The following is a 15,787-nucleotide window of genomic DNA, read 5'->3' on the forward strand; positions in this document are numbered from 1 at the left end:
ATTGATGGATGATTTGTCACATGCCAGTGGGAGATATCTTGGTCGGTATTTCTGATCACCTATAAAAGGCGGTCATGTTTTAACATACCTTTCATTGCATCTCATTGCCTACTCAGGGCATTAGCCATTCCTATCTATTTAGGGGGAGTGTATCTGGATGATCATTATTCCTGTATCTTTGCATTTGTATTCTGTAGACTATTTGGTGCAAGAAGCAATTGATAAATGGAAGGCCTGATTGTGAGTGGCATAAGCCTGTGCCTGCAAATCTTTTTAAAGCTGAAAATATTAGAGAAACAATGGTGTATATGGAATCTTTGTCCTGGCTCACCACATTATCTGGCCTTTGGGGTTTGGAGGCAAGCAGGATGATCTTATCATTTTAATGTGTAGATAAGAAGCTAAATGTGATAGGAAGACAAGGAAAAGAGAAAGTAAAGAAGGAATGAAGGAAGGAAAGAAAGAAACAAAGAAGCAAAGTAAGAAAGAAAGAGGAAGAAGGAAGGAAGAAAGGAAGGAAAAGGAAAAACACACAGGTGGTATTCAGCAAAGCCAAAAATTAAAGTTCTTTGACTCCAAATTTAGTGCTCCCTCCACCCTTTCCACTTAAGATCATTTTTGGCAACCTCATCCCCAAAGATGTCTTGAAACTATGTCTCTCAGAATTCCTTACTGACTTCAAGTCACTTCCAAGGAAACTCCATACTTGTCTATGCCTGACAACTATTGGCTTTGGCCAACTGAATAAGCATAGATTTGAACTCCATCAGGGGAATGGATCAATTAACAGGCTTTAAGAAGCCTGGGAGGGGCGGCTAGGTGGCACAGTGGATAGAGCACCGGCCCTGGATTCAGAAGTACCTGAGTTCAAATCCGGCCTCAGACACTTAACACTTACTAGCTGTGTGACCCTGGGCAAGTCACTTAACCCAAATTGCCTCGCTAAAAAAAAAAAAAAAGCCTGGGAAAGGAAATCCTCTAAAGATTTACATAGATGTCGGATAATGGATGGGTTGGGGGTAGGGAGAATGAGTAGTATAGATTCTTATAACATCACAGTTGAAAGAGACCATAAAAGTCAACTAGACAGGCAATAAATGTTGAAAATATATAGTGTGGGGCGGCTAGGTGGCACAGTGGATAGAGCACCGGTCCTGGAGTCAGGAGTACCTGAGTTCAAATCTGGCCTCAGACACTTAACACTAACTAGCTGTGTGACCCTGGGCAAGTCACTTAACCCCAATTGCCTCACTTAAAAAAAATAAAAAAAAAAAAAGAAAATATATAGTGTTGGGGAATCTAGGTGGTGCAGTGGATCAAGCACCAGCCCTGGATTCAGGAGGACCTGAAGTTCAAATCCAACCTCAAACACTTGACACTTACTAGGTGTGTGACCCTCCACAAAAACAAAACAAACAGAATATATAGTGTTATAAAATCATATATTTAGACCTGGAAGGGACCTTAAACTCATCTTACCTAACATCCTTATTTTATAAAGAGATTGAGAGACTTGCCTAAAGTCATATGGTTATTAAATAGTAGAGTCAGGATTCATAACCAAGCCTTCTGACTCCAATTGCAATATACTCTATGTTATTCTGTGAGAAGCACTGGGTATAAGTACATGAAGCTAGGCACAGAATCACCTTTAAGACACATGTATAGAAACAGAGAAAGTATTCTGGTGATTACATATTGCTTGTATGAGGCTGACAGGAAATACTTGCATGCACTCAAGAGTAGTTGAAAATGAGTAAAAGAACAGCCTCAGGGAACAGGTAAAGCAACTTGATAGGTAGCATTTCTCTCTTGAAATGATGTTGGGAAATTCATTTTGCCTTGTTTTCTGTCAGTTTATCCAACTGAAAAATGGGAATACTATTATTTATATTTATTCATCAGCTTCTTGTTTCTTGATAGTTGTCAGCCTCGAACGAAGAGTGATTTGCAACTTTCCTTGGGGCTTTGAACTGGATGAACTTTTTACTATTTTATTGTTCCCACCAATGTTAAGAGGACATAATAAAATCAATCATATCTTAGTATGTTCTGAATGATTTTATATGCTTTCATTCCAACATAGTCAACAATGCTCTACTTTGAAACTGCAACCTTTATCATATTCTCTTTGGTCCCAAAATATCCTGATCACAGCAGTCTGAAAAAATGGAAATAAAACCACCAAGTGAGGGTATCTAAGGATTGGAATGAGCAAACTGTTACTTTAGAGGCATCGGGAAAGATTCATACTTTTGGTTAAGTTTTGTGGTAGATAAGAAAAAATATCACTGTAGAAATTTTAGCTTGGTTAGTTCAAAGCTAAGATTACAAGATCACTCACAGAGCAATAAAGAGGGGGGCTGGTGGCTAAAGTAGAGAAGTCATTCAGGAATTTGATAAAATTTGGCACTTGAAGATGTAAATACAGCAATTGTTGAATGCTAAAATTTTTGTTAAAATATAGTCTCATACCAAAGTAACAACACAATTGTAATCAAGAATTGGAGCTTTTGGTATCCCTTGGCAGCAGCAGCATGTTCCTAATGGGATAAGAATATCAAAGAAAACAAATAATGAATTTTTTAAAAAGCTTGCTTTTAAGAAGTTATTGAAGAGGAAATGGCAAGAAATTATGAAAAGTAAAACCGAATCTTGTACTAAGCCCTATATAATTATTTTGAAATAGCAAAAATGGTCTTTTTGCTCTCAAATCAGTGTATCATAATGGCTCAAAAACAGATTAGATGGTATAAGAATGCTGAACAATATGGATAGCATGATGGAAGACCTTAGAAAAGTCATTTTGGCTCATCTATCTTATCATCTATTTATCTATCTATTAGATAGTGCTATAAAGGAGTCAAGATATTAGAGTTTGAATTGTTTATTAGATACCTACTACCTCAGTGATCTCAGGAAGTCCTTATTCTTTCTGAGCCATGATTGGAATCAATAATAATTGAACTCCTTGCCTCCAATGTTGTTGTAAGGAGAGCACTTAATAAACAATGTAATGCGTAAAGTTATGTAGGGCAACTAGGTGCCACAATGTATAGAGCACCACACCTAAGTTCAAATCTTCCCTCAGACACTTACTACCTATGCTACTCTGGGCATTTTACCTAACCCTGTTTGCCTTAGTTTCGTTATCTGTAAAATGAGCTGAAGAAGTAAATGGCAAGAATACCCTAAATGGGGTCACAAACAATCAGACATGAGTGAACAACAGCAACAAAAAGTTTTGTTACTATTGTATTACACAGGAACACAAAGAAGCTATCTAGATTTATATGTATGCTCATACATACAGTAGGTGATTCATAAGAAGATTTTTTGAAGTATGAGTTCTTAAGCTTTTTGTTACAGGGACCCCTTTGGCAGTCTAGAGAGATTTGTGGCACTGTTCTCAGAATAATATTTTTAAAATATACTTTAATGAAAATTCTTATTTATTTTGAACATTCTTAAATTTTGACTTTCAAATTTTCTCCCACCCTTCTACCCCCTGCCAATCACTGAGAAGGCAAACAATGATATCAATTACGTATGTGAAATCATACAAAACATATTTCCATATAATTCATATTGCAACCCTCCCTCCCAAATAAAATAAAATGAGAAAATTATACCTTAATTTGCAGTCAGAGTTTATCAGTTCTCTCTCTGGAGATGGAGAGCATTTTTTCATCATGAGTTATTGTATGGATCAGAGTAACCAAGTCTTTCACAGTTGATCATCATTACAACATTGTTGTTACTGTGCACAATGATCTTCCAGTTCTCACTTTACTTTGCATCAATTCATATAGGTCTTGCCATGTTTTTCCCTAAACCACCTCCCCCATCAATTCTTATAGAGCAATAATATCCATAACAATCATGCCACAACTTGTTTGCACATTCCCCAGCTAATGAGTATCTCCTCAATGTCTAAATCTTTGCCACCACAAAATATAAAGATTTACAAATACTTTTGTTGTAAATTTTTTTTAACATATAAGTCCTTTTATTTTTTCTTTAATCTCTTTGGGGTATTGATCTAGTAGTGGTATTGGTGGGTCAAAGGGTATGCAAAGTTTTATAGCTTTTTAGGTATAGCTCCACATTGTTCTCCAGGATGGTTGGACCAGTTCACTACTCCAACAAAAGCTCATTAATGTACCTATTTTCCCTCATCACCTCCAGCATTAGTCAGTTCTGATAAGTGTGAGGTGAAACCTCAAACTTGGTGTAACTTGTTTTTCTCTAATCAGTAGTGATTTAGGGCATTTTTTCATATGACTATAGATAACTGTGATTTCTTCTTCTGAAATCGCATGTTCATATCCTTTTACTATTTGCCAATTGGAGAATAGCTCTTAGATTAATGTTTTTAAATCCATAAAATAAAATATATAGGATAACAAAGAAAAATAATTACATTAAAGTGTAGTTTTTAACATATACATAAAAAATTCAGGTACTCCATGTTACAAACCCCAGCTCTAAAGGCTTTAGGGCTTTTGACCATTTCAAGAACCTGATATTTTAAACAGTAGAAAACCGACATTCTATTTGAGTGTTTACTTAGAAATTAATAAATACAACTTTTAGAGAAATATGAAACTAGCAATAAGCTGAGGTTTTACAAGACCCCCACCCCCAGATCTAAGATTCATGTTTTAATGATCTTTAAAAGGAAAAGTTTTAATGCAATCATGTAGCAAGGTCAACAGTGTTTCTATGGCATAGAGAAATATTTCACTTTAGAAAAGAACAAAATTATTTTTCAGGCAAAAATAATAAATGTAAAATGCTGATTTGAGTTTGCCTGCTTTGATTATACATAATTAGGAACACTCTGTACTTTATGGACCAAACCTGCAACATATCAAAGAAGATGATGTAGAATATTCTGAAATTTAAAGTGGACGTTAACTTCAGTGAAAACTTCAGGAACTTGAGGTTAGGAATGATATTTATTACAATCATTTTTTTTCATTCATTCAGCAAATATTTGAGAGGAAAGGTGGTATAGTGGAAAGAACTGTAGATTTGGGGTCAGAAAAGTCCCAGGTTTGAGTCCCAACTCCCAATTAAAGTTTTTTTGTTTGTTTTTTGTCTGTTTTCTTTTTTTTTTTTTAACAGTGCCATTATAATTAAATCAACTAACCTCATTATACGTCATTTTTATTATCTGGAAAAACACGAAAATTATCACTCAATTATCTCCTTTACTTGGTTGTTTTGAGGTTCAAATGAAATAATGCATGTAAAGTACTTTGTAAGCCTTAAAGTTATAAGTAAATGTCAGTTACACAGTTTTAATGAGATATAACCCTTTGGGTGATGTGACCAACATGTAGGTCTAGATGGAGGACTATATATTTTCTCCCATCCTTACCTCTCAAATCCCTTCAAAAAAGTAATTATACTCCAAAGGCAAACAGATTTCAGTTATCTCCAAAGTGTAAAAACTGCAATAACACAAATAAAGTAAAAAAAATCAATGAACTAATAGCAGAGAAGGTGAATTTCTAAATGGATTCATTCAACACTCTTTGTTCTAATACCCACCTAGCTCCTAGCAAACAAAGGGAATTGGAGGAGGGCACACATGAGTGGGTATATATGACACCCTACCAAGTCTGAGAGAAAGAGCCTAGGGTCTAGATAAGGCCAGTTTTCTCCCCTCAGAAGTCAATTGGGTAGAGACCTAGGCTCATGAACCATGTATTTCTCAGCATGGGAGGAGACTGAGGTAACTTTGAGATCCAGCCCTTAAATAAGCTTCTATCAATTAGGGGAAAATTTGGAAGTCTTGGATCCTTTAAAGCTGAAACATTAAAGATATTGCATATAAATGGATAAACCAACAGAGAAGATATCAGTAATGGAGGAAAAATGTACTCCAGACCAGGGGAAAATATTTCAGGGATCTTTGAATAAGTATTGTAAGAGAAAGCGAAAAATGGGTCAATGCCTGATGAGGCACAGGAACCCATGGATACTCAAAAGAGCATGGAACCACAGAAAGATGTTCCTGGATTCTTTAAAAGAAAAATAAGAATTGAGAAAGCTGAATTTATTGGTTGTACAGTAGAAATATTTGACCAAATAGAAAAAAAAATGTATCCAAAGTGTCAAGTTGACCAAGGGAAAAAAAGGAGAGAGCAAGTGATTGGGAAGGTAAAAATAGATATAAGTAAAGTACAATCCAGATTGTACTTTAGGAAGGAAAAAACAACATGATTTCCATATAAGCAAAACATAATGATCTTGAAGACAGTATGTATACAGTCAACTTAAGGATAATAGAGCTCCTGGAAGAACACTAACAAGTCAAAAAATCTGAAAAATATAATGCCAGAAATAATATAAAAAATTGCCCAGAAATTCTGAATACAAGAAGACAATTTATCGATCAAAAGAAACCACAGATTTTTCAAGGGGAAACACAAACACATGCATATGTAAATGCACACACACACACATATACATGCACACATGCATACAAAGCTATGCTGCAAACCCCAAGATCCATAATAGTTATATTTAAAAATTCTATTGACAAACAATATATTTGACAAATGACCAGCAGAAAGACTTTCAGTATGAAGAAAAGAAAATTTTAGTAATTGTTTTGTACCTACCTTTAACCAAAGAAGGGAATTAAATGATATGACACAAAGAGCAAAGGAGCTCAAGATGCAGGCCAAGCTAACATCCCCAAAATCTAATTCTAATCATACATAAAAGATGGACATTCAATAGAAAAATAAGCATTTGAAATATTGCCAGAAAAAAATAGGCCCATAGAATTATTTGCTTCTCAAACATCATTGTTTTTGTTCAGTCCTACTTATCTGTAAGCCCATTTGGGGGTTTTCTTGGCAGACAATGAAGTGGTTTGATATTTCCTTCTTCGTCTCTTTTTATCAATGAAGAACTAAAGCAAACAGGGTTAAGTGGCTTGCCAAGGGTCACACAGCTAGTAAGTGTCTGAGGCCAGATTTGAACCCATTGAAGATGAGTTTTCCTGATCACAAGCCCAGTGTTCTATCCAATATGCCACCTAGCTGTCCTTCAAACACCACGAACAAGAGAAATACAGGAAGGTTAAATAAATATAAAAACCAAGGAAAACAACAAAAAATCAACTAAATACCGTTAGGAGATTTCTTTCTAAAGGGACATGAAGAGACATGGGTAAAAGCAAAATTAAAATAGAAGTGAAGGTGAAGAAAGAGGCCTGAAACATCATTGACCAAACCTCACAACCTCTTGTCTATAGGTGAATCAATGTAGTTTTTTTAAATGGGACTAAATTATAGAATGGAAGGATACTTTAAAAAAGGTGAGGAAGAAGATAGATGAGACTTTGTGATGCACCCTAATAAAATCAAAAGGTAACAATGAAGGGAAAAATAACTTCTGTAGTTTCTCAGGAAAAAGATAGTCTACAGAATAGGAGAGAAGTGTGGGGACCAATTTTTAAGTGGGGAGTGCTAGCTAAGCGGCTCGCTGCAATATTGGGGCAAGGAAGGAGACTGGCAGCCTCCTTCAAAACAGAACAAGATTTATTTTAACAAGAACGAACTTAAAAAAAAAAACACAAACAGGATCAGTAGGATCAAGGGAAAGGAAATAAAATGGGGAAAGGGAAATTATAATACCTGAAAAAAATACCACTGCCCAGGAATCAGCTGAAAATATGCATTTTCCAGCTTCCACCTCCAATGCCCAATTCTCCTCCCCCCAAACCTAGAAACACCCCACACAGCCCCAGCCAATGGGATGGCTGCTCTGACAGTCACATGACTGCCTTCACTAGGCTTCCAATCATTATAATTTTGCCAGGCCCATGTAGGCGTCTTCGAATGGTGATGACTTGAGGTGCCAGAGCCCTGGCCATGGCTACAACCAGTGGGTGGAGCCCCGTGTGGTTTGTGGAGCCCCAGGCCAGTGCGCGCTGAGGCACAAAAACCTCAAATAACAATTAATTATTTACAGAAGGCAAATAGAGACACTGACAAAAGAGAAGGAGGAACTTTGTTTCTGTGGTGGCAGTGAGAACCATTGGTGAATATTCCTTTGGGAGAAGAGAGATAGTTTAGAAAGAGATTTGGAGACCTTAAGTGAGTATTATCTGCAGGATTTTGCAACTTAGAATACTCATCCTTCCTTAGAAGAAGTGGAATCATTGCTTCTGAGGGAAAAAAGACACTAAGAAGAGTGGGAGGGCATGGAAACAGGGAAGAAATTTTTAGGTAAATGGGAAAAAGATGACCAAAAGGAGAGGCAAAAAGTGAATAATAAACTGCACAATTAGAGACAAAGGGCTATTCCTACCTTTGGGCAATACCCCCTCTGTCAATTACAGAAATTAGAATCTCTTAAAGTGAGGCACAATAGAACAAAGGGGGACACAAGAAAAGGTCTCAAAGGCAAGAAATAAAACTCTTTGTAGGAAACATTCTAAAATAAATACTGGAGGGGGGAACACTAAACTTCCCAAACCTTCCTTTATAGAGGATGGGGATCTGAACTTTGCAAGCAGTTCTCCACTTCACATCAGCAGCTCTTTTTGTCTTGGACTCCACAATACATCATATCCCCACATTGGGTACTTTCTTGGAGACCACCTTCCTCCTACTTTTCAGCTGCTTCTGTGTGTTGTCTTTCTCCATTAGATTGTGAACTCCCCCAAGGGAAGAGGCTATCTTTATTTTTCCTATTTGTATCCCCTGCATTTAGCCCAATGCTTGACACATACTAGGCAAGTAATAAATGTTTATTGAATTGAAATCCGATTGAATTAATTCCATGAATAATTAAAGAATAAAAGATTAAATAAATATCAGTTACATGAATTAAAGAATAAAATATCGATAATAGGTAGAAAAGGAACATGAAAAATAAAGGGAAGAATAAGGCAAATCCTTTTAAGAAAAAGGTGTATAACATGAAATTAAAAAAAAGAATAACAAAGAAAACAAGTTGAAGGGAAGGAGAGGAAGGGTGTTCCACTAAACTAATTTACTGAGAGGGGAAAAATCATAGGAAGAAATAAATAATTAGATAAAATCAAAAAAGAAAAAGGAACTAAAAAGAAAGCCCTACAAAAGAAATAAGTAAAATTCGGGTGGGGATGGGGCTTGAGAGAGAGAGGAAGAAACAGTAAGAAGAAGGTTCACTTAAAATAGATTAAGGTAAAATAACTGAAGATGAAGAAAAGGGGAACATATCCTAATTTGGGGGGTGGGGTGGGGAAGAACATTACATAGAAATGGAGGAAATATAAACCTAACTCATAACTTTTTTTTTTTTCGGGGCAATGGGGGATAAGTGATTTGCCCAGGGTCACACAGCTAGTAAGTGTCAAGTGTCTGAGAACAAATTTGAACTCAGGTACTCCTGAATCCAGGGCCAGTGCTTTATCCACTGCACCACCTTGCTTCCCCCGACTCATAACTTTTAATGTGAATGGATTAAACAATTCAATAAAATGAAAAGAGTAATGGACTGGATAAGAAAATGAAACCACATAATCTGTTGCTTGCAAGAAACAAAGATCTTAACAGAATAGAAATGAGAGGTTGGAAAAAAATTCCTGTGTATCAAGTGAATATATAAAAGCAAGAATTGCAGTCATACAATCAGATAAAGCAAAAACATACATTCAAAATTTTTTGTGTGTTTGTTTTTGTTTTTGGTGAGGCAATTGTGGCTAAGAGACTTACCTAGGATCATATAGCTAATAAGTGTTAAGTGTCTGAGGCCGGATTTGAACTCAGGTACTCCTGACTCCAGGGCCAGTGCCCTCTACACTGCGCCACCTAGCTGCCTCCATTCAAAATTAAAAAGGGATAAAATTTTAAAAATATGTATTGCTGTAAGGAACTATAAGTAACAAATCAATATCAATGTTAAGTCCGTATGCTCCAAATGGCTTAATATTTACGTTCATAAGGGAACATTAACTGAGATATAAGAAGACAAAAACAGTAGAGCAACAAAAGATTTCAACATCCCTCTCTCCATTTTGCATAAATCTAGGAGAAAAGTAAACAAAAAATATAGAAGTGAATAAATTACTGGGAAAACTAGAGCCAAAAGACTTATGGAGTCTTTTAAGTGGGGTCCCTGAAAAATATGTATTTCTCTGTACTATATGGAATTTTTGCAAAAAACCAACCATGTATCAAGGCACAGAGATATAACAAATATAAAAAGGCAGACATAACAAATATATACTTTATAGAAAATAAAATACAATAAAAATAGTAATCAGCAAGCACCATGAAAGAGACTCATATGAAGACTTAATGAAATCCTTAATAATGAGTGAATCAAAGAATGGATAAGGAAATTAATATTTAATTGAATGAAAATGATAATGATGAAACAATATGCTTAAATTTCTCTGATTAGGAAGAGAATAAATGTTTATATAGCACCTATTGTGTAATGGCATTTTGCTAAGGACTTTACAAATATTATGCCATTTAATTTTCAAAACAACCTTGCAAAGTAGGTGATGTTTTTTTACATTTGACAGTTAAGGAAACTGAGGCAAATTGAATTGTGACTTACCCAGGGTCACACTTAGAAATTGTCTTAGCATGGATTTAAACTCAGGTTTTCTTCACTTCAGCTTGACTGTTTTTATCTAATGTGCCACCTAGCTAATATGGCTAGCATTTGTATAGTGCCTAACATGTGCCAGACACTTTGCTAAGTATTTCATAAATATTGTTGCATTTTATCCACATAATAAATCTAGAAAAGTATACCTGAGGAAACAGACATTTTGTGATTCCTTGCTCCTGGATTGCTATAGTAACAGAGTCTTTCACTGGCTAGCCCTAGAGGATGGATTTTATTGTTAATCTGCCCCAGGGGTGGTGCCTGCTGCTGGGTTGTTATGGTAACAGAGTCTCTACTGTTCAGCTCTAGGGTGGGATCTCACTGTTGGCTAGTCTCAGGGTGGGGCCTCACTACTGGTCAGTAGTGGGATCAAGGTCTCCCTGGTGGTTTGTGCTGGAGTGGGGTTTCTGAGCTTGGGCCTTGCTGTGCTGCCTAGACTACTCACTTATCTGGGGGGCTGCTGGTTTGCAGGAGGTCAGGCCTCACTGGGGGATTGGCCCAGGCTTAGAGCCTTACTCTAGACCCCCTGCTATAAGATTGGCTGCTGCTGCTGCTCTTGGACCTCGCTCCCTTCCCACCAGGTAAGACAGACCTTTCCTGCCAAGCTGGTAAACTGCTTCCCTGCTCCTGGAACAGTTCTGAGGCAGTTTTGTAGTTGTTTGGAGGGAAAATTTGGGAGGGCGACAGAGGGTTCCTTCTTTGTTCCACCACTTTGGCATTAGAAGTCTGGTCCTACCCTTATTGAAGGTAATTCAGAAATATGACCAAAAGGCTATAAAACTGTATGTATGCTTTTACTCAATAATATCACTACTTGGTCAGTATTCCAAAGAGATCAAAGGAAAAGGAAAAGGAAAAGGAAAAGGACATATATGTACAAAAATATTTATAGTAGCTCTTTTTTGTGGTGGCGAATAAATGGAAATCAAAGTCATGCTCATCCATCAGGGAATCGATAAATAGGTTGTGGCATATGAATATACTGAAGTACTATTGTGCTATGAAAAAAAATGATGGATTGGTTGCATAAAAATATGACAAGACCTATATGAACCAATGCAAAGTGAAGTAAGAAGAATAGGAAAATCATTGTGCACAGAAACAGCAATATTGTATTGATGATCAACTGTGGAAGACGTAGCTATTTTTTTTTTTAGTGAGGCAATTGGCGTTAAGTGACTTGCCCAGGGTCACACAGCTAGTAAGTGTTAAGTGTCTGAGGCTGGATCTGAACTCAGGTCCTCCTGACTCCAGGGCCAGTGCTCTATCCACTGCGCCACCTAGCTACCCCAAGACTTAGCTATTTTGATCAATAAAATGATCCAAGACAATTTCAAAGCACTCACAATTTAAAAATTCTATCTAGAAAGAAAACTGATGAACTCTGAGTGCAAATTGAATTATGGTCTCTTTATTATTCTTGAATTTGGGGGGGGGAACTATGGCCAATATGCATACTGATAGCTAAAACTAATATTTCATCTATCTGTTGTTCCCCAATAGATAAGTGGCTAAAGAATATGAACAAATAATTGACGAAAGAAGAATTGTAAATATTAACTTCTACATGAAATAATTGTCCAAATCACTGATAAGACAAATGCAAATTTAAAGAAAAAGTTTCATTTGACACCTTGAAGATTGACAAAGATGGCAAAAGATGAGGACAGTTAATAATGGAAGAGTTGAGAGAAGATTTGGTATGCTGATATATTGTTAGTGAAGATGTAAAGTGGTACAATTATTTTGGAAATAATTTGTAATTATGCAGATAAAGTGACTAAAATGTTCATAAAATAAGTCCATTACTGGGCTTTTATTCCATAGAGGCCATTGCTGCTGCTATATATTTATAGAATGCAAAATATTTATAGAAGCACTTTTTGTGAGATCAAAGAATTGGAAACAAAGTAGATGCCTATTGATTGGGAAATTTTAGAACATCAATTAGTATTGCTATACTATAAGAAATAATTAATTTGATGAATACAGGATATAGTCAAATCTGCAAAGGCAGATTTGATTTGATGAAGAGAGAAGTAAGAAGAACCAAGAAAATAACATACACAATCCACACAATTCACACAATGGAAAGAACAATGTTACACATTAAAAAACCTGTGAAAAGATGTAAAAATATAAAGAACAGAAATGATAAAGAAAAAGATGCTCCCATTCCATGTTTTTTCAGAAGTGAAAAGTCCACAAATATACATTGCATATATTTTTATTCTTTTATGATGTATTGATCAGTTAAAGTGACATTTTTTCTCTTTCTCTTTTTATCTTCAAACATACTGGTTGTTATCTGGGTTAGCTATCTGAGAAGCTGTTGCAGAGGGATATTAGAGGAAATTAGGGTGTAGAACAAAACAAAAGACACCAATAATACTCATTTTTCAAGCAAAAATACATAACTGTTGCATCATGAACTGAAGTTCTAATATAAGGGTAAAAATAAAACCTAGATCGTCATAATATAAAATATTGCATTATAATTTTCTTTATTCCTTCCTCATACATTTTTATTTATTTTCCAACCTTTTAATATGTTTTATATTTTAAAATAAAATTAGATAATGTTTTATGGATTATATTGGTCTTTAAAAGAATAGCTCTGGGCTTTTTATTAGGTCAGTATATCATTTTAAATTCTATTTGTTTTGTCTTTAATTTTTAAGTTTGTCCTATTGGTCTTACAGATAATTTTAGTTTGTTGGTTTTTCTAGTATTTTAGTGGCATAGTCAGTTCATTAATCCTCTTTATTTTTCTTTTTTAATATATAATTTCACAGATATTTTGCTTATTAGAACTACTTTTACTATATAGTATATATTTATTCTATATTGTGTGACTCATCATTTTCCTTATTTATTCTTAAAATTGTTTCTCTTATTTGGTCTCTAGTATTTTAAAATAACATTTCTAGCTCCACAGCATTTGTTTATATTTTTATTTGCATTTTTCTAAATTATTGCCTTTAGGAGTTTTGCCACATTTCAACCTTTTTTCCCCTACTTTGTCACACTCTTAGCAATATTAATTAATGGGAAAGCAGTGCTAGGCAGAAATAATGCCATAAGGTAAGAGTTACTCCATATCCCAAACAGTTCATTATGTATTCTATTTCTGCCCAGTCATTCTCAGCTACCTCATTCACTGCTATGGCATTTCATTTGCGACTCTATGTTCTTCACACCACTCTGAGTTCTTCCTTCCAGTAGGAATGCATATACTTCTCCTAGGGCAAAATCTATTCTTAGAAGTCCAACTATGAGAGAAGGCGGTCTTCCAATATATAAACTATTCCTTAGACTAAGCCATTTGATACCTTCATCTCCCACATGTTCATACCTTTTTTATTCCTCATCAAAATGCTTTTCAGTGGCACCTTTACTACCTCCCAATTAGTGAGTCCCATTCCCTGCCAATCCACTTTCCTGCCATCTCCCTTCTCTTCTGTTTCTCTTCTTTTCTCCCCTTTTCCTTCCACATATGGCTAATATACAATGGGAAAAAATTTCTTTCTTTGTTCAACCATGGACTTGGTAAAAGCCCAATGTCTATTTCCCTCTGTCTTCTATCTCCATTCTTTCCTGTAATGTTACCTTCTAGTTTCCTAGTCCATCCCACAAAGATATTTATCTACCTAAAGCAATTTAGGCAATAGTGCCTCAGTTTAACTCTTTCATTTTTGCTTCTTCTGAGTCTTTGAATACCCCCAAAATATTTGTTCTCTTGTCTCTTTGTTGGTTTCCCTTTACTATGTCTTTTGCCACATGGATGAATCTTTTTTTCCTGTTTCTGTTTATGCAAAAATAACCTATAAACATGAGAATTACTTCAAACTCTTAGTCTTTACTAGATACTTTTATTATTAACCTCCTTGTGATTCTGTTTAGGGCACTCATAAGTTAAATAATCCCTTTCCCTCTTGGAAATTTCTCAAAATGTCTTTTTAGGGAGTTTAAAGTTCCCCTTTTTATTGATAATTAAGCTTTAGTTTACAAGATATGTTGTTTTAAATTGATGCTTAAACTTCACTGATTAAAAAATATTACTGTAAATTCTCTGATTTCTTATAATTGCATTGTAGTAGTGGTAGAATAATGTGGTGAGCTCAGTGTTCTGCCACTTCTATTTTCCCACCACCATATCACTATGTGTCTTACAGTCTTTCATATATTTCAATAGATGCTGGATTCTTTGACTCATGCCTTTACTCACTTAATTATGTATCACTGCGTAGCTATACACTCTGTTGCAAATTCCTAGTTGGGGTTTTGCTTCGTTCTTTCAGAGAGAACAAAGACTTTAGCTGGTTGTTGTCCTTTTTGGTTGAAGAGGACCAAAATGACATCATTATGTTGGAGTGAAGATACAGTGTATCTGACTGACTGACCAGACTAATCCAAGCACCATAGGCTCTACTACAGCTTAAGCATAAATATTCCATATGAACTTTTGGAGTGGAGATGTCTCTAAATTTGGACATCTCATGTTTCTTTTGAGTTCCTGCAAATCTGCTTTGCTTATATAACACAGCACCTTTTAAATGTGGACATACTATGCTGGGTGGTCCTCTGCCAGCATCTCCCACATCTCACAATTGATTTCAAAGTTCTTCAGAGAGACTTTGAGAGTGTTCTTCCATGGCTTATTTTGGCTTCCATGTGAACACTCGTCTTCTGTGAGTTCTCTGTACAATACAATAATCTTTTAGGCAAATACACCTTTGGCATTTGAATGTGACCAGCCCATCAGAGTTGCACCCTCTTCAGTAGAGTTCGGGTGCTTGGCAGTTCAGCTCTAGAAAGGACCTTGGAGTCTGGCACCTTATCTTTCCAGGTGATCTTCAGAACCTTCCTAAGAGAATTCAAATGGAAGGGATTCCGTTTCCTGGCATGTCACTGGGATACTATCCAGGTTTCACAGGCATACAACAATGAGGTCAGCATCACAACTCTATAGACCTAATACCTCTTTGGTAGACAGCCTAATACCTATTTTCTCCCACACTTTCCTTAGAGCCTCCCAGACATGGAACTATTCCTGGCAATGTGTATGTCAACCTCATCATCTATGTGTACATTCCTGGAAAGTATGCTGCCAAGGTAAGTGAACTTATCACCTGCATTCAAAATTTCTCCATTC

Source organism: Dromiciops gliroides, chromosome 3 (assembly GCF_019393635.1).
Source record: "Dromiciops gliroides isolate mDroGli1 chromosome 3, mDroGli1.pri, whole genome shotgun sequence".
Taxonomy (NCBI): domain Eukaryota; kingdom Metazoa; phylum Chordata; class Mammalia; order Microbiotheria; family Microbiotheriidae; genus Dromiciops; species Dromiciops gliroides.